Source organism: Neopsephotus bourkii, unplaced genomic scaffold (genome assembly GCF_033783945.1).
Source record: "Neopsephotus bourkii isolate Nb327-2 ecotype Australia unplaced genomic scaffold, CSIRO-AGI_Nbou_v1 NB_561, whole genome shotgun sequence".
Lineage (NCBI taxonomy): Eukaryota > Metazoa > Chordata > Aves > Psittaciformes > Psittacidae > Neopsephotus > Neopsephotus bourkii.
In genome coordinates, this window is record NW_026901062.1 from 75,977 (window position 1) to 98,657 (window position 22,681).

The 22,681-nt window shown below is 40.7% G+C and overlaps 1 protein-coding gene across 4 annotated transcripts in view; it reads right to left on the reverse strand.

Annotated features, from left to right (window-relative positions):
• Positions 1 to 22,681, reverse strand: part of C9orf72 (C9orf72-SMCR8 complex subunit) — a 111,220-nt gene that overhangs the window by 56,770 nt on the left and 31,769 nt on the right. The gene's annotated exons all lie outside the window — the stretch shown is intronic.

Below are 22,681 nucleotides of genomic sequence, written 5' to 3' on the forward strand. Positions count from 1 at the left end.
TATTACCCAAGTAATTGGAAATGAATGGCTGACGTTTGAGCAAATGAAGATAGAGACTGAATGTGGCATAATAATTGTAAAAAAAGCTAAGTGTGTCAAATCTGTAGTGGGGACGGAAAAGTGAAAAAAACCACCACAGGTCTGTTGAGTGTAGGGATATGATGACCTTGTTAGTGAGCTACAGTTTCAAAAGAACACCTTTGATTTTTCTTGCACTGTGTCTATCAGTTTGCATAACCACACATTTCCAAAACCCATCCGAAGTCTTCTCCAAGCAGCACTTCCTGTTAACTCTCAGTCACAGAGCATCCAGCCAGCAATCCCCAAATGTCCTTTTATGTTCACCCTCACCACAATAAAACAATACACTGATGGATTAGCAAAGCTTACTCCCCTGCAGCATCTCAGCTCCATAAGGAAGTTCCTGTGATGGAAACACATGGGAGGATTTTAGATTAGGAAAATGCAAAGACAGAGACAGAGGCCATGGTGCTGTTGTTCTGCATTCCCTTTCACACACTGCCACAAGAATATCTGCCTGATACCCTGCTCAGGTATAGTCCAGCCCCATAGTATTAGAGACCTACGCAGGGCAAATGCTGGTACAGCAGGGTAAGCAGAGCTGGGTATCCTGGTACTTTCCCTAGTTAGGAGGTAGCCTTGAGACTTCTCCTGCCCACTCACTTTCTGGTCTGATAAACTGTAATTCCTTCTCTGTCCTTCCCCAGAAAACAAAACAAAACAACAAAAACCCCAGCATCAAGGGAGGAATGGAGAGGCAGCCCACCCTGCATGCACCTGAATCCCATGGATCTGAGGCACCATCACTGCAAAGAGAAATGGAAGTCTCTTTCATCTCCTGGTTTCCTTCCCTTTGTGATAATGCTGAAATGGCAGTTGAAAAGAGGGACACCCTTCTGTATTCGCAGTAACAGATAAGTGACCTATTCTGATCACCTGGGATTGCTGCGCACTTTAAAAATTGATTTGCTTTGAATGCCTGGTTCATAGAACTCTGCAGCTCTACAGAATCCTAAGTATAAGCTGAAGACCAAAATAACAGATGAGGTGTGTTGAGTGTGTTGATTGTGCCCATATTCATATATGCAGGGTAGCCAGCCATATGTGGTATCTGTCTATCCTGACTGCTCTTGCAGGCTGTGAAAGAAAGTGCTACAGACTGCAGGAGAGCTTTCCACTGCACGTGAAATGCCTGGCTGTCATCCTGTGTCTAGAAGCACTTTGCTTTGTTCTCTTGAAGTACTTTCAAGCTTACCATTTCAGCACTTCCTCAGAGCTTAAAAATTACAGGACAATATTTCTGATGGATATTTTGATAAAGGCATACTTAACAGAAGAGCTCTTTAATTTGCATAATCATACCAAAGACACTTCTGATTAGGAGGCAGAGTATTGTCTTACCCAAGCCTTTTCAGCTGAGGCTTTCTGGTTTAGTTACTTTCACAAATTCACCTTCTTGTTGTACATCTTCAGGTCTCATTCATTTTATTCTATACTTGCTGGCAGATTCTGGGCTCCTCATGTCAGCATCGCTCTTCAGAAATGCAATTGACTTAAAGTACTACTCTATTCTTCAGGTCATTTAATTGCAGCGAATTGAGCTCTTCTGAAGGTGACAGCTCTGCAAATTCAAAGAGTTCTGATCAGTTTTGAGAAATTGCTTTCAAATGTAACTTCCCCTGACATTACAAAACCTTCTGTTAAAACTTTTTCCATTTTCCAGACTATCATTTTGTTTCTGAACATAGATTTCTTTCCTTTGTGTTCCAGTGACAATTTTTGACTTCTCATTTTTTTACCCCCACCTCGCCTCATCTTGCAAACTGATCCACTAAATTTCAGACCATTATAAGCACACCTTTCTGTCTTCCTCCCCCAGTTCAACCCTAGGCAGTGGTATGGCCTTCTGTAATTTCTCTTCCACAGCTACTTTCATTACCTGGGGAGATGCAATGCCTCATTCCCTTCAGAGCTTGCCTCTTTGCTAACTCAGAATATCACTGACTGGAATGAAGTGCCCTCACCCCTTTATCCAGCGAGGCTTTGCATGGAGGAAAGCTCTACCTTTCACCCAAAACTGTGACAAAAATCAGCCATCAGAAAACTTAACGAGTGCAACCCTGCAAGATGCAAAGCCTGAGGAGAGTGAGGTAGTAACTGAGCTGGCTCGGTCACCCTTGTCTGCTGGCCACTCACCTTGAAGAAGGGCAGGGGTCTTCAAGCAGAGCTGTTAACCATCCTAGCTGCAGCTCTGTATAGACTGTGCCTGGCTCCTCCTGACTGCTCAGGCACAGCAGGGAAGATAGTGCTCTTCCTGCCGGCAGGGCAGCCAGGGAGTTGTTGCCTCTGACCCTGCTGCTTTCCCCCACTTAGACTTCTGCCTGCAAAAAGGTGGGACCTGCAGGTCAGCAATGGATTCAGGAGTGAGTAAGAAAGTGGCAAAGCACTGGTTCTTCTTGTGTGGAGGAAAACGACTTGAAAAGGATTTTCTTCTTTTTTTTTTGGGTGAAAACAATGTGCGACATTTTCCTCCTTCTATCATTCCTCCTCCATTATCGACATCAATAGCTGTAAAATTCCTGCTGCTCTGAGCTCTTCTTACTAACTAAAAAAACATAGTGGAGGATACAAGTGAGGCCCACAGCTGTGGCAGCAGCAGTTGGAAGTTTGTGGATCCCAGAAGAGCAGCAGCTAGCATCTTGAAAGGCATATGCACATGAGGCAATGTAATAACAGCCACAGCAGGGTAGCAAGACAAACAATTTTTATGGGCTTTCACCATACCTTTCTATACTCTTTCAGATCTAGATTTTAAAGTTTTCTTTCAGATTTTTATTCTTTCCAATATTTGCTAGCACAGTTACAAGTTTGTTTTTTTTTTTTTCCATTGGTGTTTGGAGTAGGATGGGTAATGGCAAGAGGAACTCACTCATGTAAATGTCACGATTACCAAACCAGTCTGCATTAAACCTGACTTACCTCTTTCTGTGCAAGATCTCAGGGAACATCAGGAGGGCCTTAGGGAATTGTGACCCAGACAATATGTTTTTAAAATGCTGCTGCCATCAACCTGCAGCTGGATTAGAAAGCTTTCTAGTACAGCTATGGAGCGAAATTGCAAATTCTTACTTAAAGGAAGGTCACCTTCGATTCTGCATTCTCAAGTCACACTCTTGGCTGCTTTTTGCCCTCCACTGCGAACCCCTGCCATCTTGTGTAGCTATGGCCCTTTCACTTTTCCTTTCCAGCTTGCAGTCTCGGTTGTTATCTCACTCTCTTTCAGTGCACAGCAAAAAAAAAATGCACATTTTGCTTTATACTGCAAAACAAAGGGTGCACACTTCTTTCTCTTGCAACTAAGTATATTATCAATAATAGAAGCAGTGCATCTGAAAGTATTATTGAAGTTAATGTGTTTCAAAAGCCCTGGAAGATAATAAATAAATCAAAGCACAGCACTATTGAACAACTAACAAAGGTGCTGTCAACCTCTTAAGCAGTCTTCACTATCAGACATAACTGACACAGGAAGAAAGGAAAGAACACTAATTAGTAATTAACCAGGGCAGCTGGCATCTAAAATCAGGGGGAACCCTCTGTAGCAGAACAGGAGAGAACCAATCTTTTCATTGCAGAACCTGGTGTTTACTTGAACAACTGAATCCAAGGTATGTAGAAACAACATTAAAGAATCTAAGAGCAATGAAGGCAGCTCTGCTGCATTTGTGTGTATTTTTAAATCTGAAATGAACAACAGATGATACCATTCTATAAAAATAGGTACCAAGGTGCAGCAAGTACCAGAGCACTGACCGGCTCAGTAACTGTAACTCCAGCTTCTTGGGCTTACTATCAGAAAGGCTAAGCACAGCCAGCATCTGTTGATGTCTCATGTGTTTCCATGTGCTTGGCATAAGTTAAAGGGGAAAAAAATCAGAATATTTCATATTGTCTTGTTTAATAACAGCCCCTAAAGCAATGATTTCTACAAACATGTGATTTTGTAAAATAAAATAAAAGCCAGACTAACACAAACCAGTAATTTTTGTGTCCCATTTGCTACAGTCTCTGTGCTAGAGTAGTCAAGAGATTTAGCAGATGTGCAAGTGAAAATGTAGAAGGATACAGTAGAGTTTCAGAGGGTGGCAAGAGTCAGACAGGCTCATTTACACATAAAAGGGTCAGGTTTCCATACATGGTGGATGTATGTACTGAATGAGGTGAGTAGCAGGGCACACAGCCTTTCTGGAATGGAATCTGCATGGCAACAATAGAGGTTTAAGTATCTTGAGCACAACATTATTCATTTCAGTGGAGATATGCCCAGTGTAGTTTGTGGTAGCCAAGTATGGGGAGCAACCTCCTGATTTCAGAAATAAACTGAAGCATACGAATTGAAGGGATTCTCTTTCTTGCTCTTTCTCTCATGCTCTGCACAGTACATCCAACCTGGCATGTGAACTATGCTATTGTATAAAACACTATCTGAAGGGAAAACCGTGCATACACACTTCCTTAAATGAATAATATATATCACAAAAGCACCCACTCCCTAAGATGCATGCATTCGTGAAATGAAAGATGACTCACAGAAGGGGTCACTGTAAAGCAATATTATTTGTGGTTTTTATTAGAGCCTGGTGCTCTAGTGCTAGACAACAGCATCATTCACAAGGGAATAAGAGTTTGTGGGCATATGAATAGGGAGTGTTGTACAATTACAGAAACACCTGTGCTAAATAACCTTGCACTCATCCCCTAGGAAAATCTGCATGCTCAACAGCCCTGAAATTTCTTGTGTGTATATTAAGCTGCAGTATAAAAGCATGGTGTGGTAGCACAGGCTACAAAGAAAAATTATTCAAGGGCATATATATATAAACCCTGTGGTTTTACTTCAGAAATTTTTTTGCCTAAACACTGCCTGCAGTGTTAAGGCACGTTTTACTTCTCAGAACATAAAGAGACTTCCTTCTACATAGAGGAGCATTGTTTTTCATTGTAACAAGCACAGTGTCATGCCCTGGTGGAAAGAGGATGATCCTTACTGATATTCAGCAGCTGAGGGTCTAGCCTTCTTGTGGGGGTATTTGCTGAAAGCTGGTCCAAAGCATGCTAGAGCAATAGTGATCCAGATACTGCTTCTTTGGCTAAAATAGGTGTTTCTTCATCTCCTGATTTTTCAGAGTATCTTGCATTTGTGCGTTTCTAGAAAACTACCTGCCAGAATGAGTAATAGTGCGCAGAGGTTACTGGTAGCAGCTAGGGCAAAAGACATTTGATTAGGGATCTGACATCTTTCAGACACTCATGTATCATCATACATAGATATTTCTGTCTCAAGTGCTGCTTAGCACTAGCAATTAGCTCAGCATGTGCTCACACACATTTAAGTATGCACACAAAGACTGGATTGCAGGGTCCTCTGTAACAGTGCAGACACAGCTTGGTTGGATGCCAAATTAAAGCGAGACAGAGCATCCTTCACGGGTCACTGTTTGGCCTAGAGTATGTTATAAATCTCCCTCTGGCTACAAGTTGTTCTATTTAAGCACAGGAGATTGCTTATAGGGATGATCATTTATAAAAGCAGGGCTTCCGTTCCTAAAAACTACTGACCTGTGTCTGTCCTGTTTTGATCACAGAATGAGCCTCCCCAAAAGGTACAGAAAGTGCAGAAGGAGATTCACTGTCACTCTGCTACAAATTATTCTAATAGACCTCAGTCATCTGGGTTCCTCCCTTTTGCCTCTTCTCCTTGTCCAAGATGATGTGTCTTGAAAGTTGTTCTTGTGTCCAATATATAGAAATGAATTTAAGAAGACGTTGGGATTGAGTTTGGGTTTAATGAAAACACATGGTGTCAAAGAGCATAAACCATCCTTAGCATGAGGTCAGGCAACTTAGAGAGCAAAAAGATCAGAGTAAGTCCACCTGATGCCCAGGGCAGAATATAATCTCATAAAGTATGCAGAGGTTTCTAAGTAGGTACAATATGGGACTTTATGCAGGGGAAAAGGAAGGAAATTAGGATTTTGCGTCTGATCTGTGCTTGTGGCTTCAATAGTACTGAATTTGCAGTGTCGTGGTGTGGGCATCAGATCTGGAGCAAGAACTGGTGTTGGAGAAGCAGGGCCAATACTCATGACAGCTTCAGTACCTAATGTCAAGAAAAAGTACCTTTTGTGTTTTGGAGTGTGAGAGAAAGGCAAAGGACCTTGTGGTTATGAAGCTGTCCCTGTTAAGCTGCTCTGTGGCCAAGAAGTTTCACCTGTTTATGAGTTGGAGCAGTTCGCTTGGTCTTCATTTACATGCCTCAATTTCTCAACTCTAAATGTCACTGTTGTCTCACTGCTGTGACATTTTGTAAAGAAGAATGTCAACTGTCAAAGGCTGAACTGATGTTACGGTTCCATGGCCATGCTTTGGAGCATCGGCACTGACAGTGCTACCAGGCTAACTTTGTTGTTGAACTCTTGGGATGACCATTTGAGCAACACTTCTATTAATTTTAATAAATGAGTTGTAACACAGACAGCCTAATTCTCCCTACACATCTTTGATTAGCTCATGCTCACCCTTACCTGCTATTTTTTTATATCACAGGCTAAAATGGAGTAGGAGCTGAAGGATGAACAAAATTTAAATAGCTACCTATATCAATATTAGATGCTGTTTGAAATTATTCTGAAAATAATTATCACCCCTGAAGCAAAACTCAAGCTGAAAACGGAGTAGGTCATACCATCAAGTCAATTTAAACACCAAGTCAGATCTTTATTTAATGTGAACTTTATGAACTCTCTTACTGTCCAGAGCCAGATCTTCCGGATGGGTATCACCTTCCACAGGGAATCAGGAGAGGACTGCCAGTTAGATTTTGAACTTTGCAATGGGCAGAGACCAAGGAAACACTGAACTGGTTCATCTACTATCACAGCAGCTTGGCCTGCCCATACAGAAAATATACCCTGTAAAAGGTACTTTTTTTTTTGCCTTATCTCCCACAGTGTAAGCCAAATACACAGCTTTTATAAGGTATAGAAAGGAAACATTGCTGAGATAACAGGAAAACTATAATGGCTTTGCATTTACAGCAAACTAAGGGGAGGACAACACAGCTTATTTGTCAGGTTTTCTACCTTAGCTTCCATTACAAAAGGGTTATAAGAGGAGAAATTTGAGGTGTAGGCAAAAATTGCCATAACATTTTCTGTTTGGAAAGTAAGGGCAGGTAGAGGGATTTCTGTGTGTGGAAGATTTAAAAGAGAAGAAATCACACTTTGGAAGATTTTAAAAAAGAAACTACATCTCATATTGTTCTAACAAGCAGCCTCTTTACTTTCGTACATGAGACAGCAGAGTCAGAAGGATGCTTGCAGAAGATGCGAAGACAAGACAATCTATGATCACACCATTTCCTCAGTTGGACCTCAGTTGGACTTTCAATCTTGCTTTAACTTCCATCTCAAAGTCAGTCATACAAATTGGTTTTACACATGAATCTGCACACATGTATGTACACCCTAGCTGTGTGAGAACTTACAAACCTTGCCAACCTTTCCCGTGTCTTGTGCCCAAATGGGTTTATAGCAACTTCTTTTTGTATTGGGTGTACGGAGTAGCACAACAGTTACTTCTTGTTCACATGTATTGTACTGATAGGAATAAAAATGTACTTAATTTCACTTTGCCCTTTCCCACTGTCTTGGTTTTTAAGTTATTTTTGAGGTTGTGTTTATTACTAACTGGTCTGATAATACTTAAATCTGGACCTCTCATGTGTGTGTTTCTGAGTTATTTATCATAAGACTTTTCTAATGCTACACTCCTAAATTTTCATTAAGAGCTTTCTAATAGATTCTGCTGGGAGAGTCTCACATCACGCTTCCTTTAGAAGGGACATTCTAACCAAGAAGTAACAACTTTGTGCCCATAACTCATGCCACAGCTCTTGAACAGGTCACTTTTGATGACAGCCCTGTCTTTGCATGCTTCCAATTGATCTATCCAAGGACAGCTGGCTCAAATGTAATTCTTAAAAGCAGATGTATGATGCTAAGAAATTCTAATCTTATTACTTGACTAACACAGTGCCCATATACTAAAATGAAGAATGACTTTTCTGAGTCTGAAGGTTCGGTGTTTATTCTACCTGTACCTATTGGAAAGAAACAAATACTACCTCTAAGGCAGACCTTGTATTTTGAAAACTTAGCTCTTCTGGCACATGGTAATGCATGCTGGAGATGAAATTAATTTGGTATAATTTATCTCTAACTGAAAATTTGACTTTTCCCACATGTACAAAAACCAATATAATTTTCAAACACTAGGGAGGCTTTGAGAGGTATATTTGATAGACATGCTGAGGAAAAACCAGGAAGAAATATATGATGAAACTAAAAATTAATTGTCTTTCTAATGAAAGACTTTTTCATAAATTGTCAAAGGTCATGTTGTCCATGAGTATGACAGAAAAAGACCTTCTGTTTTCTTCCAAAATCTTGGTAAATGTATTGATGTGTACTTTTAACCTTGCAAGGCGATGTGAGGTTTGAAAAAAAAGAGACAAATGAACTTTTCCAGGTAGCACAAAAATCTAAAGTTTATGGAGAGATCATCTAATGAAAACCAGTTTTAAGATCAGTTTCCAGAATAGCTTATTTATAAAACATGAATTTTTGTAAACCCCAAAAATAGCAGTCTTAGCAATTAGCAGATAAGACAACATTAGAAGGGAAAGGGAAGAAAAGAACCTAGTACATTCAATTCACGTTGCAAATGAGCTTGGTTACAACTCCAAAATGAAAAGTGAATCCCTGCTTACTTGTCTGTAGCCTGGAAAATGCCGTGGTTGCTTAGAGGTGTACAAAACCAGACGCTAGTGTGAAAAATTATGTTCAACTCCTCTGATGCCTTTAAAAGTAAAAAAAATTTACTTTTATTTATTTGCCTAAAATGAATATCTGTTATGAATCATAGAATAGAATAGAATCATAGAATAGTTAAGGTTGGAAAGGACCTTAAGATCATCAAGTTCCAACCCCCCTGCCATGGGCAGAGACACCTCGCCCTAAACCATATTACCCAAGGCCTCATCCAACCTAGCCTTCAACACTGCCAGGGATGGAGCATTCACAACCTCCTTGGGCAACCTATTCCAGTGCTTCACTACCCTAACAGGAAAGAATTTCCTCCTTATATCCAACTTAAACTTCCCCTGTTTAAGTTTTAACCCATTACCCCTTGCCCTACCACTACAGTCCCTAATGAAGACTCCACCCCCAGCATCCCTATATGCCCCCTTCAGATACTGGAAGGCTGCTATGAGGTCTCCACACAGCCTTCTCTAGGCTGAACAGCCCCAGCTTTCTCAGCCAATCTTCATATGGGAGGTGCTCCAGTCCCCTGATTATGCTCATGGCCCTCCTCTGGACTTGTTCCAACAGTTCCATGTCCTTTTTATGTTGAGGACACCAGAACTGTACACAGTACTCCAAGTGAGGTCTCACGAGAGCAGAATAAAGGGGCAGGATCACCTCCTTCGACCTGCTGGTCATGCTCCTTTTGATGAAGCCCAGGATACGGTTGGCTTTCTGGGCTGCAAACGCACACTGCTGGCTCATGTTCATTTTCTCATCGACCAGCACCCCCAAGTCCTTCTCCGCAGGGCTGCTCTGAATCTCTTCTCTGCCCAGCCTGTAGCTGTGCCTGGGATTGCTCCGACCCAGGTGTAGGACCTTGCACTTGGCATGGTTAAACTTCATGAGATTGGCATCATCCCACCTCACAAGCGTGTCAAGGTCCCTCTGGATGGTATTCCTTCCCTCCAGGGTACCAACCAAACCACACAGCTTCGTGTCATCGGCAAACTTGCTGAGGGTGCACTCAATCCCACTGTCCATGTCAGTGACGAAGATGTTAAACAAGACCGGTCCCAACACTGATCCCTGAGGAACACCACTTGTAAGTGGTCTCCAGCTGGACATTGAGCCATTGACCACAACTCTTTGTTTGCGGCCCTCCAGCCAGTTCTTTATCCACCTTGTGGTCCATTCATCAAATTGATGTCTCTCCAATTTAGAGACAAGGATGTTGTGCAGGACAGTGTCGAACGCTTTACACAAGTCCAGGTAGACGACATCAACTGCTTTACTGCTGTCCATCAGTTCTGTAGCCCCATCATAGAAGGCCACCAAATTGGTCAGGCAGGATTTCCCCTTAGTGAAGCCATGCTGGCTGTCACCAAGCACCTTGTTGTTTTTCATGTGCCTTAGCATGCCTTCCAGGAGAATCTGCTCCAAGATTTTGCCAGGCACAGAGGTGAGACTGACTGGTCTGTAATTGCCTGGGTCATCCATTTTCCCCTTCTTGAAAATGGGGGTTATATTTCCCTTTTTCCAGTCATTGGGAACTTCACCTGACTGCCATGATTTTTCAAATATGATGGTCAGCGGCTTAGCAACTTCATTCTCCAATTATGAAATTATTATTGTGCACTTGACATTTTAAATATATTATCAGATTAAAAAAAATCAGCAACATCTGCTACCATGCACTAAGCTTCCTGTAACTAAAGATGTGGGAGCCTTTCCCCCTATGCATCTTCAGCATTATGTGAAATAGATTTGTTTAATATAATTGAACATAATTGTGCATGTAATGTTTTAATGTAATATTACTCAGCAGATGTGCAAATAATAGCTAGGTTATTTGCCACCAGCCATATGCTGGTGATGACAGAAGCATTGCAGTACTTGGCAAGGCACGTCCATTAGTCTGAGTGACTGGACATGCAGTGAAATTGGGATTTGGTGGTGACCTGGCGACACTAATGTGTGCCTTGAGAAAACAAAACCAATGTGTTGGTCTGTCCGAGAGCATATAATAAGCTTTCTTGTCTTCTGTTGGTAGGAGATCCTGAGCACTACTTTCAAATTGGCAGCTAGTAATTTCACTGAAATAGATGTTTAAGATGAGCCTGTTGTAAAACCTGGGACAAGTTTATTGCATGGAACAGGAATTATGCAATGAATACTTAAATGTCTGATGACTTTGGACTATCTCAGGAAACTTATTAGAAAAGACACACAAAATTCAGTTTTCATTTATCAGATTTCTGGTCTGAAACGTATTTCAGACATGCTTCTATTTTATAGAAACTTTATATTTGCGATTCTGAAGAAAAAGAGCATTCCTGGTTACAAGAGATAATTGCTGTGAAGCTGGGAAAATATACTGATGCAAAACAGATGGCCAAACACTAACATGTGTTTCTTAGTAGTCCAAATAAATTAAAAATACAGTTACCAACATTTGACCTACCTTCTTCTAGTCCTCTACATAAGGCTATTAACGTATTCCTGCATATTCACGGACTCATAAAACTGGGCTTATGGTATCTCAGTAGAAATTGTGTCATTTGCATTTCTTGTATTTTTAAAGACCCTTAAATCTGACTTCCTAATGGTCTACTCTCTAAGTTCTGATCGTGCAATGCTGAGCTCAGTAAGGAGTATGCCTTTGTAAGGATTAGGCTTCCTTCTTTTGTCTTGTTTTGAGAACACCTTCGACTTAACAGTAGGTGACATAAGAATATTAAATAAAGATGTGTATTTGCATGATGGACTGTCTCAAACATTTTATACTATAAAAGAGAGTATTGGCTGCTGTTAAGCTGGGGTTACCCGTGGCGTGTATTTGATCTGGAATGCAAAGGGCAGCAGCTCCCATGGTTACATATCCGTGGCTAAGCTTCTCATCTGTAGGTTTTGAAGTGATATTTGAAGACAGACAGGTTGGTAACAGAATAATAAGGGATAACTGGGATAATAGATAGTGGGAATGACAACCGATCCACACAGAGATTTAATGAAGTTTTGCTGGCTAGTTTCTTGGACATTTCTAAAGGTCTGGAGTATTAGCCAAGAGGTAAGGACCACTGGTTGTTCATAACAGGGATAGAATATCTTGTATAATAAAATACCATCCTCAGTGTGGCTGCGATATTCATAATTATAATACATGCTTCTAAACTGAAGTCATTCTGACTATGTTTTTAAAAAAAAAAACAAGGCTAGGAAATGTCAGCTCAGGCAAGATGCTGCCAATAACCAGGCAGCTGTAGAAGATTATTTCTTCTTCAGCAAACATGACTCTCGTTTAGTAAAGATCATAACTTTGTCATTCCTCCCGAGAACGTATGAGGGTGTTAATTTTTTTTAAGTTGTTGTGTGTTCAGAAAGCTCTATCAAGCCAATATCAATGAGTGTGATATGGAAATGTGACAGCTACACTATCAAATGTCTTTGCTTCCATCTTTCATTTTATTATTCTGCTAAGAATGATTTAAATTTGCATCTGAAACCACACAACCTTTTGTAGCCGGGAATGATTTGTTAACAGTGGGTTCAAATGCTGGTTAGATTGCAGCAAAGAACTTGTGTATGTGCAGCAAATATTTCAGCACTGCGTGCTGTATTCAGAGAAATTCTGTATGCTTTTAAATTAAATAATACAGCTCAAGACCACAAAGATTCAATAGGGTTATCTAGTTTAATCTCTTGACTATCATGAATTTTTGCACAGAGGTTTTTATCATCAAGCAGTCAAGTTAGACTATAGATGGATATCAATTCTATCTTCTAAATCTCCATCTCCTTTCTTTATTTTAATAGTGCAAAGGAAGATATTAGCCCAGTGATCTTCTTTTAGTGGCAAATTTATAATTGTTTTATCATCTGGTTTCCTTAATGGATATGATTTGATATGAGTCTAAACATTTTAAATCTGGATCTATATAGCTCTCATTGTGGGGGTATTAAGGAGCGAGATACCTCCCTCAGGGAGTCTGTACAGATGGGATGTCTGTCTTGGATCCCAAAGGAGTACTGTTTTGATGAAGTGTTCCTTATGGTATCTTAGGCAGACTCTACCACTCCAGTAGATGGAGATTCACACAGCTCCTGATTTCCCAGAGAAAACATTCATGAATCATTCTGTGGTCTTATGAGGTCATGTCTTCATCACAGGCTGCAATTCAATGTGCTGCAGGTCCAGGGACAGCATGTGTCCAAAGTCATTCTTCTTTCTTTAGGCACTTTAAAAGGACATTGTTGCACACATCTGTACTGGAAATATATGACCTTAGTTTCTCACATTTTATTCTCTAGTAGACTGAAGTAAACTTTCTGTGTTACAAGGTTTAATAGGCTTACATGTGCAAAAACTAGAATGATAGTAGGTTCTTGTAGACCAATATATAGTGTGACCCTTCCTTGTTAGACCTCTGCTTCTAAGAAGAGCCTTACTTTGCTTATCCCTGCCCATCCCTGCCCCAGCTCCAGGATCACTGCAGAAGAATGAACCACTGTAGTCATTCAGTCAGCTTTGCCCTGCTGTAGATCCCAGGCAGGCTGTCATGCCTGGAGAAGATGGGAAAACTCCTGCAACAATATGCTGCAACAATCTTCTCTCACAAAATCTTCTCCACTGCCAGTCTTGTCTTCTCAGCTTACTGAGAGTTGTGTGTTTATGGATGCCAAACATTCTCCATAGCATTAAATGGTTCACAGCTTTTCCAGGCAGCCAGTTTTTCATCTGAGACTTTCAGTCCTGTGGGCTTTTGTAGGAATGACTTAATTTATCTTAATGGCACAAGTCCGATAATGTATAGAGAAAGTGTTTTACATATCTGGGCTATCTGACTTGTCTCCTTAAGGAGAGTTCACAGCAGAAGAATAGATGCTTCTTTGAATCTCAATTCTTTTGCTCCCTTAGACGGATTGGCTTAAGCCCCCTTCACAAATCTCCCCTGGGTATCCGTTTGGGTAGGCAAATGAGTATTTCTTGTTTAATTTCCAAGCAGTTTGATTTTCACCTATCCGTAAATAAGTAATATTGGGAATACAGATTTTGTTAAGCACATAAATTGTAGTGCACCACATAAAATATAACTTTTTTAACATTAATATGAAAGTTAAATTAAGTGCTCATGATTAGGAATTCATTGTATGCAGTCTTGGTCTCATGGCATATTTAGTCAGGATGGGCATACAGATAAATACAGTTGGCTTCTTGCTCATAAGAAAGTAAGTGTGGAACATGTTTCTTTCCCCTGAAAAACTCCTGGATTTAGTTAAGAGTGACTCTGTGACTCTTTTGTTTTATCCTGAAAAGTACCTATGCTGGGGGATTGGTAAAGTTATGATATTTTCTGTGTTTCCACTGGAGTGCCTGGGGATCTTTGCGGTCGAAAGGCACGATATAAATTTAAGATATTATTATTACTTTTGCTAATGATAATAATTCAAACCCAGAAAAATGTTTACAGCTGAGCTATTATAATCCCCTAAACAAATGGGTTTATGCAGAAGCAGAACTGCTGACACAAGCTCCTGTAACAAGACAATGCCAGCAGGCATTACTATAACTCAAGCAAGGGCCAGTCAAAATGATACAACCATTGTGTTGATGTGCTGTGTATGGTTGTGAGTATTGGTGCCATCTGTGTCATAAACCACTCCCTGGAAATAATAACACTGACAGATAATGGAAATGAATCAGCATTTTTTCCTTAATCAGAATGTTTTGTAAGCCTGACCATACAGTCTCAATATTCAGTAAGGAATATTTTCAGCTCTCTCCCCCTGAAAAAAACGAAAGTTTCACTGAGGTTATGTCCTTTGTTCGGTAAAGCTGGCAAGATTTATTTTCTCATACCTGAAATTCTGCATGAGACACCACTTTAGCAGAGAGTGACAATTACAGAGGGAATAGCAGGCCATTTCTTTTTACTAGCCCTGACTGCTGCATTATGACAATGCTGGAAAGCTGTTCTGGAGCTGAAGCTCCAGGCTCTAAGTGCAGCAAGCACCCAAAGCAGACTCACTTTGTTAGGTCACTTTTGGAGGGCTGTGGGATCAAGGGGTGGTTCTACGGACTTACAATGTTACACACTCCCTTTGGTTCATGGGATAAGAAAGGTTTAAGTTGGCAATACCGTGAGAGATTTAATCTCTTCAAATAATTTCAACATACCTAAACGAGAAACAATAGATATCCTCAGTTCAATAATCAGGACATGGAACATTATATTATGTGATAAACTCAGTTGCTGGAAGTTTTAGAAACAGATGTCTTGAGTGAAAACCCACCCTAGGTCAAAATCTGTCCTAGCCTGCATGGAGAAAGCTAGAAATACTACACTTCCTGGCTTCCTCACATTTCAACTTTGTTGTACCACCCACTATCACTAACCAGTTTCATACACTTACAACCCTTGCCACACCCTTGGGGTATTTAGTCCTTGGTTTTCTTTCTGAATTACAACCAAGCGTTTGTGGCAATGCTGAACCTCGTATTCCAGTCCAGTTACAGGAAACGGTTTACATCGATATTTCTACCTGATATTGCAGAATATATTTGTGAATAGTATGCCTGTATGGACACAAATTGCTATTTCAGGGGAATACTGACTTTTTTTGAACATACCCATTATATAGCACAATGATGTTCTATGGCCTTCAGCACCCTGGAGGCTCAGAAAGCCCAAGTAGGAGGCAGGCATCCTCTGCAAGACTATAGGCTTATTGGAAACAACGGAAAAGATGTCCAAGTAAGGCCTTTTCTAGTCCAAGAGGGATCAAAGCAAGATGAAGAAATTAAAAATTCAGGCCCTCATCCTTCACCCACTCCAATAACCCAGTGAATAATAAACAGCAAAGTCACAGGAGATGAAAACTGGTGCACTCTTATTGTGCTGAAGAAAATCCTCCATTTCTCAGCCAAAACACTGCAGAAAGTGCAGATGCCAAGGCTAGGTTTATTTTGCTCTGTCAGTGGCAGAGAAAAAGGTTTTGTTTTGAGAGCACCAGTGTCAGGTTGGGCTTTGCAAACCACATTATGCCCTTGGCAGATACTCCCTGTCACATAACTTTTTGCCACACCCCCAACAAAACATGAGGCAATAAAATATTATAGGACATTTTGTACATATGAATCCTTGACACCGCAACTAAGCATCTGGCAGAAAAAGAGCTTCCAGAAGGATTCTGCTCTCTCCACCCCAATTCCTAATAGTTTTATTGTTGTGATTTACCATAGAAATACTATGTTATGATAGAGGCTGTCTTTTTCTTTCCTGAACTGAAAACATGCCCAGGAGGTGTACTGACTGAAATAACACCAAATCTAGCCTTAGTGGAAGGGCAAATGAATATGTTGGTACTGGGAGTTAATCAGGAAATGTCTCTATTATATGAAAGGTCCTCTGTCCTCATCTTGTTCACCTCTCCAGGGTCCAGCATCCACCGCACACAAGCAGGTTTCAGGGCTATCTTCTGTTTTAGTCTAGGCCTACATGATGTTAACCAATCCCAGAGCCTTGGCATGCAAAAGTAGCAAAATACTGTCTTGAATTGCCTTCTGAAGTTTTATGAATTGCATCTCAGTTGGTTCAGAGGTGCTTGGTGATTATTCCAAAAGGTGAGACAGAACACACACCTTTCCCATGAACCTCAGCAGCATGGACCAGCTTCTTGCATCTCTGCTGTCCTCCCTGCTTCCCCCGCTGTCCCCTGCTGGAGATGAGCTAATGCAGCTTACTCCTTGTATTGCCTTCTGCTGCAGACATGATTCTGTGTTTGTGGTGAAGGGATTTCCAGGCACAAAAGCTTGCTACAGTGGTGCCTTGTAAGACTGTTTTGTCCTTTTAATCATGCTAGGTCCTCCTACCTACAAACCAGCCTGTTCCTTAGCTCCTTGCAACCACTAATAAAACAATGTACATTCCTCTCCTTCTGCATTTAATGAAAAGCAGGCTGGGTTTGTAGGTCTTAATAAGGCACCTTCTCCCCACCCGTGAATTGTAAGAAAAAAACCCTAATAGTTTGTAGTACTTTCAGTACTGTAAATAAATCTTATTTATCATTCCCACTTGTGAAGCCAGCAAGCAGAAATATACATTTGAGAAAGGAGACTAGCTTGCTCTGTACTTTAGGAATGGTGGCTAGGGAAAGAGAATACAGGCAGCTATTGAGGGAGAGCATTGGCCTATACTATTTAGGGTAAATGGAAGTACACCGTACAGTGTTTTTCTGAGTTGGCTTCTCTGTACACACTGCAGGTGAAGAATTTCAAGGTGAATGCAAACCTTCTGCCCTTCCCCTTTAATCTGGCTGGGGCAGTGGAGAGAGAGAGAATTTCTATCAGACTGAATGTGATTCTGCCAGTTTGCATCAGATGGTTGGTTGCAGTTTACGTTGAGAGGAACAAGTCACTTTGTGCATGAGCACAGCATAGCTTTCCCTCTGCAAAGGAACAACTCTTCTTTTAAAGCGAATCATTGCTGAGAAGAAAATCAAGAAAATTGGGTTCAAAGAGCACAATGCACAACAACAACCATGACTAGTTCTCACTTGAAACCATGGTGAAGATATTTACCTCAGGGAAGTATATGCAAGCCTTGAGATTCTTCCTGCTTACATAAGAAACTGTACCAAGCCTCACTAACCTATTGCTAAAAAAACCCTGGGGCTTTGTCATAATGAAGTTAGAAGGAGGCTGAATAGATTTACACTTTGTGGAACAATGCAGGAAATAACAACCAAAAAAAAAAAAAAAAGAACCCCAAACCCTGAACTTCTCTGCTGAAGCAGAATGCCAATATTGCTTTAACAAAACCTCCTGCACATAAGCATTCAACAGGGACCCTCTGTATGAGCTTTAGCTGCTTTCTCAAAGGTCCCTCACTAAGCACCGGTTGGTAGACCAGCTGAAGCCCAGGTATATCTTTCAGCTTTGTGACCTCTTTGAAGATGACCATGTGTCCATTATACTGTTTTCCTCTGTTATGTTACAGAAATAAATGACTTCTGCGTGCAGAAACGCTCTCCACATGTTCAGTGAATTTTGCATGCCATGCAGTGTACACAGGAGCCAGCCATATGCTTTTGTGCCCATGGGTGATTCCCTAGAATACAAATAAGACCACTTCCCACCAGCGCATCACACATCAAAGTTAACTATAAAGACAGGCTAAGACTGTAAAAGTCGTTTGACTTTACAAAGTGCAGCTCTGCCTCCATATCTCCTTGTCTCTAAGTCTGAACTCCTAAAGTACTCATGCACTCACACTCAACTTTTCTTCCCCATTCTAGCTTTGGACTTGCACAGTGCAATGTCTTCATCAATGTCCTCACTGTGAAGATCATTGGAACCAAAATACAGAAGCCTGGAGGGAAGATGCAGATCTGAGCTTACATTTCACCTTTGAAGCTCTCAAGAAGAGAGCTCGTAAGCATGGAAGAGGAAAAATGAGTGCAGTGTGTCAGGAGACAGTTGGCATGGAAGCATGAAATAAATGAGTGCATAATACGCAAAAGTTAAAAGCAGCCCAAAAAGTACAAAAAGGAAGAATGGGAAACCCCCAGAATTCTGACTGTGACACCAGTCCCAGAGCCAGCAGTTGATCTGCATGATTTTTCTGATGCTTTCATCATCATTGCTTGTGACTGTCAGGAGAGATGAGCAAACTACTGGGGCTCCTGAGCCCTGAACCGGTCATCCCAAGGCCCTGAAGTCCTTCTTGAGTCCCCTCAGGCTTTCTGTAGAGAGTACTTCCTCATTGCCCCCTTGAAAGACCACTAAGGGGTAGTAATAATTAGCCTGTACCAAACAAGTGAGTTTTTTGGTAATATCCCTTACTTAGGCCCCAGACAGCCATCAGACTTCCCTGAGAGTGGGTTCTGGTTGACCCAAACCATTCTAAAGAATGGAATAAGGCATACTAAAGTCACATATCTTAGCGCATGTGCACAATTGTTTCAACATACTCTAAAGAGCTCATGAAATCACTCCCAATATGAATTCAGTTTACTATCCTTCTATACGCATGAGAGAAAACATCACCCTACCCCATCACTTCCTTTTCTCCAAGAGATTTAAAATTTCCTAGGGCAGCTCAGGTTACTGTACCAGGAGATTAACTGGCAAAGAAAATTTATACCATGTAACTGTCATCAGAGTTAAGGTGTTGCCAGCATTTCTTTTATAAACTACCTTTATAGGGTTTATGAGGCTCACACGACCATAAAAAATCACTGTAACCTGCCCTACAGGACCATTCCATGAGACCAAGAGGTCACTATTCTTCATTGTCTCCTCTCAGTTATTATTGAAGCTTTTTTGGTCCTTCTTTATAAAAGCCGTAAAAACAGCTGAATGTAACTCATGAGTCCCCATTTTGCAGAAAAATGACTGAGATACTAATGTTTTAAAAGATTAATGGACTGAACTTGAGTTCAGTAATTCTTTCAAAATTAAAATGTCATAAAGCTTTGGAGTACCTTGTCTTAATGATCTTATATGGCTACTGGATTAACAGAGTACACAGGCAGCTTTTATTGAGGCCAGGGCTTACCTTTCATGCACTAAAAGGAAGCTTCTTGGTAGAAAGCATTGTCAGAAAAGGTTTAATAGGACCTTTTTTGCCAGTCTTCTTTTGGTTGGCTACTCCTCCTCCATATTTCCATTCATCTGGTTCTGCAGTGGTGGAATTGTCAACAATATGGGACTTATGCAATTCCCCCAAAACCATCATGCCCAAGCTTTGGCCTCCTCCTGATCTTGCAACCCTAGTTGTCAGATTAGGAGGGAAATAAAAAATTTATCCTAGGATTGTGGAGCTGGAGAGAAGACAGGGACTACGCTGGAGATGGATTATTTGCTTGTCTGGTAACAGCATAGTAACAGGGAGTCCCAAGCATGAGGTATGACATCTGACAGCTCAAAACCCAAGAAAATCCTCAGGCAAAGGCGCATTTTTTTGAATTGGGTTAGCATCTGCTGTGATCTGCCACAGTTTTGCTGATTTGCATGCAAGTAAAAGGTAAGTCAGCTTTCACTGAAGTGCTGATCCACCTTGATAAGGTGTTGATAGGTGGCTTCTCTGTGTGTATGTGATACTTTAGAAACATATCTGGACTCAGCTGCCTCTGCTTGCACAGAAGGTGACTGGTACATTTTCTCTGTTGTTTTTTCCTACAAGTGCAATTCCTGTCTGGAATTTATTTGGTGTAACAAAACTGAGCCATAGTTCTAGGCCAGCTCTTTCATCAGCTGTTGGATGTTGAGGGACTACTTCCAAAGTGTTGCAGGGGCTGGTCTCCCATCCCTAGTTTCAGGATCTGCTGAAGGAGCCTGTCTTCATCAAAACCATGTTTGCAGCTTCTTTCACTAGGAATGTCTGGGTAGGTCCTTGGTGGGGCAGATAATTTCATATGGTTGCCCAACACTGAACCAGTGGGCAATAAAGAAACAGATGACTTCTTTCCCAATCCACAGAAAACAGGTGTTTGACAAATATTGTATTTCTCTAGTTCTTATTCGAATTTCCACAAACGTGTATGCACATAGGCACTCCACTGACTTCTGCTTACAATTAAGGATATATGTATCTGAAGGATGTTTCAGTTGTAAACTATCCAACACAGTAGACTAGTGCCACATCCTTCTCTTAAATTACCATATGACCACTCTTATAGTTAAGAATGCACATTTTCAAGATTTGTTAGCATAAGTCAAAGCATTTTACTGTGAATAGGCACCAACTATTCAAGGCATTGCTGGGTACACACCAAATACAAGCAACCTGCATCCTAGTCCTGAGGGTACACTTACGTAGTTTATGGTACGATAAATGGATCTCATAAATCACCTTTATGCACTGGCATATGCATAAATTGTCGATGTTTTCCTTTTGAATTGGGACACTTAGGAAAGACAGAAAAGGAGACATTGTTTCCTGGCACTGGTGTCTTTTGAAAGAACTGAAGTGTCTGTATTATGACTGGAGTGTGAAATTGTTCCTGCTGAAGCCCAAGGTAATTCTTGGTACAGGAAATTCAAGTCTGGAAGCTGGGCTAATAACGCTGCTGTCAGATCTCTGTCTTGCACAGTTCAACTGAGTAACAAAATGTCTTGCTTAAGACAACATCTCAAAAAAAAAAAAAAAAGAAAAAGAAAAAGCTACTCTTAGTGTAACTGAACAAATCAATTCACCAACAAAGATCTGTACATCTTCAGATAAGAAGGCTGAAGAGGTGGTGCAGGAGGAAAAAGCATTGGCAAATATTGAGTTTCAGTTCTCCTCATATTGTCATTACACCAGATGACAAAAGGCCATTACTACCTGTCCTGATAGGAAAGAGAGGGGAAAATGCCATCCCCAGTGAAAACCTCTTTATTTGAAAAGAATTACAACGTATTGTGTTAGTTAGAAAAACTCTAGAGGCATATCCCAATTCTTCTTACAGATCTGTCACTGTTACTGCTCTGAAGATTTGTGTGAATCAAAGAAAAGCCACTGTGGGCCACAAAACCATCTCCAGAGTAACTGGTCAGTTGCCAGCTTCTATTCAACAAGACAGGATCTGCCCTTAACATGCTACATTCACACACTTGTGTGTGGGGAGCATTACTTGCTGAAGGATTGTTACTGTACTGGTTTATGAAGCTTACTCTCCCTGTGACATTTAAATTAATGACCTAAAAGTCTCTATTCAGGTGGGACTCTGTACAGATTTTTTTGCTGTGGAAAAAGCCCTGTTTATTTAAGTTATTAAACTGCTTTATGGTGTTATGCAATATGTTTCTCTCATTTTTGAATGGTTGACCATGACCAGAAAATTACAGCATCTTTTTTCCACAGCAAGCGTGCTGATTACCAGAACTTCACACCCTGTAACATTTTTTAGTCTTAAAAAAAAACAATCCAGCACTAAATGGGAACTTACTGTAAAGCAATACTGCAAACTGAAATACAGTACGATAGAAACTTGGAAAAGCTTTCTGCATTCACAGGAAACTGTGTAATGTCAGAGACACTGCACATCTGTAGGCATCCATTGAGTAACCACTCACATTTACCAGACCTGTTAAACTGCTGAGAAATAAAGATCTTCTATAATAAAGAGCACTTGGGGTTTAACTTGTCCTTTTTAATCTCTGGTTTGCCATGGACTGAAGGCAAGGAGGTGATCAGGTACATTGTTTCTGCTGAAGCACACTCTTTCAAACTGTGAGATAAATGACAATACGCTATGCCATTAAACTAAATGCTCATAACAGGCTGGATCTTGGAAATAAGATGACATAAGCATTTGGTCATATTAGAGCTAGAATTAACCTGACCAGTAAGCTGACTGTAGTGGCAATGGCATTGCAGGAAACACTGACATGAGACAGGTGCTGGTTAGTGAACCCTCCAGTGAGGCAGCATTGTTAGGCTTCTGTGTTGCATTACTGTGCCTTCACTGCTCTTGCCTACCAAAACTGTGAACCATTGAGGCACACTGCTCATTCAACAACTTTAATTTCTCCAGTTAAAGTCAGTAGTATCATGCTTAGTATCCATTGTGGTGTGTCTAAACTTAGAGTGACTTCTGCCTCTAATAAAGTTGTGAAACAGAGCTGGTGCTTTCTGTTGTTGTTGTGTTCTTGGTTTTTAAATAAGAATTCCATTCAGGTTTAATATTACAATTATTGAGGATTTAAATGAACACTGTTTATGTTACTTACACATACCATTGCTTTCCTCCATTATGCAAGGTTCACAATTTCATTTCTTAGTGCAAATGCACAGCTCTTGTTATTCAGA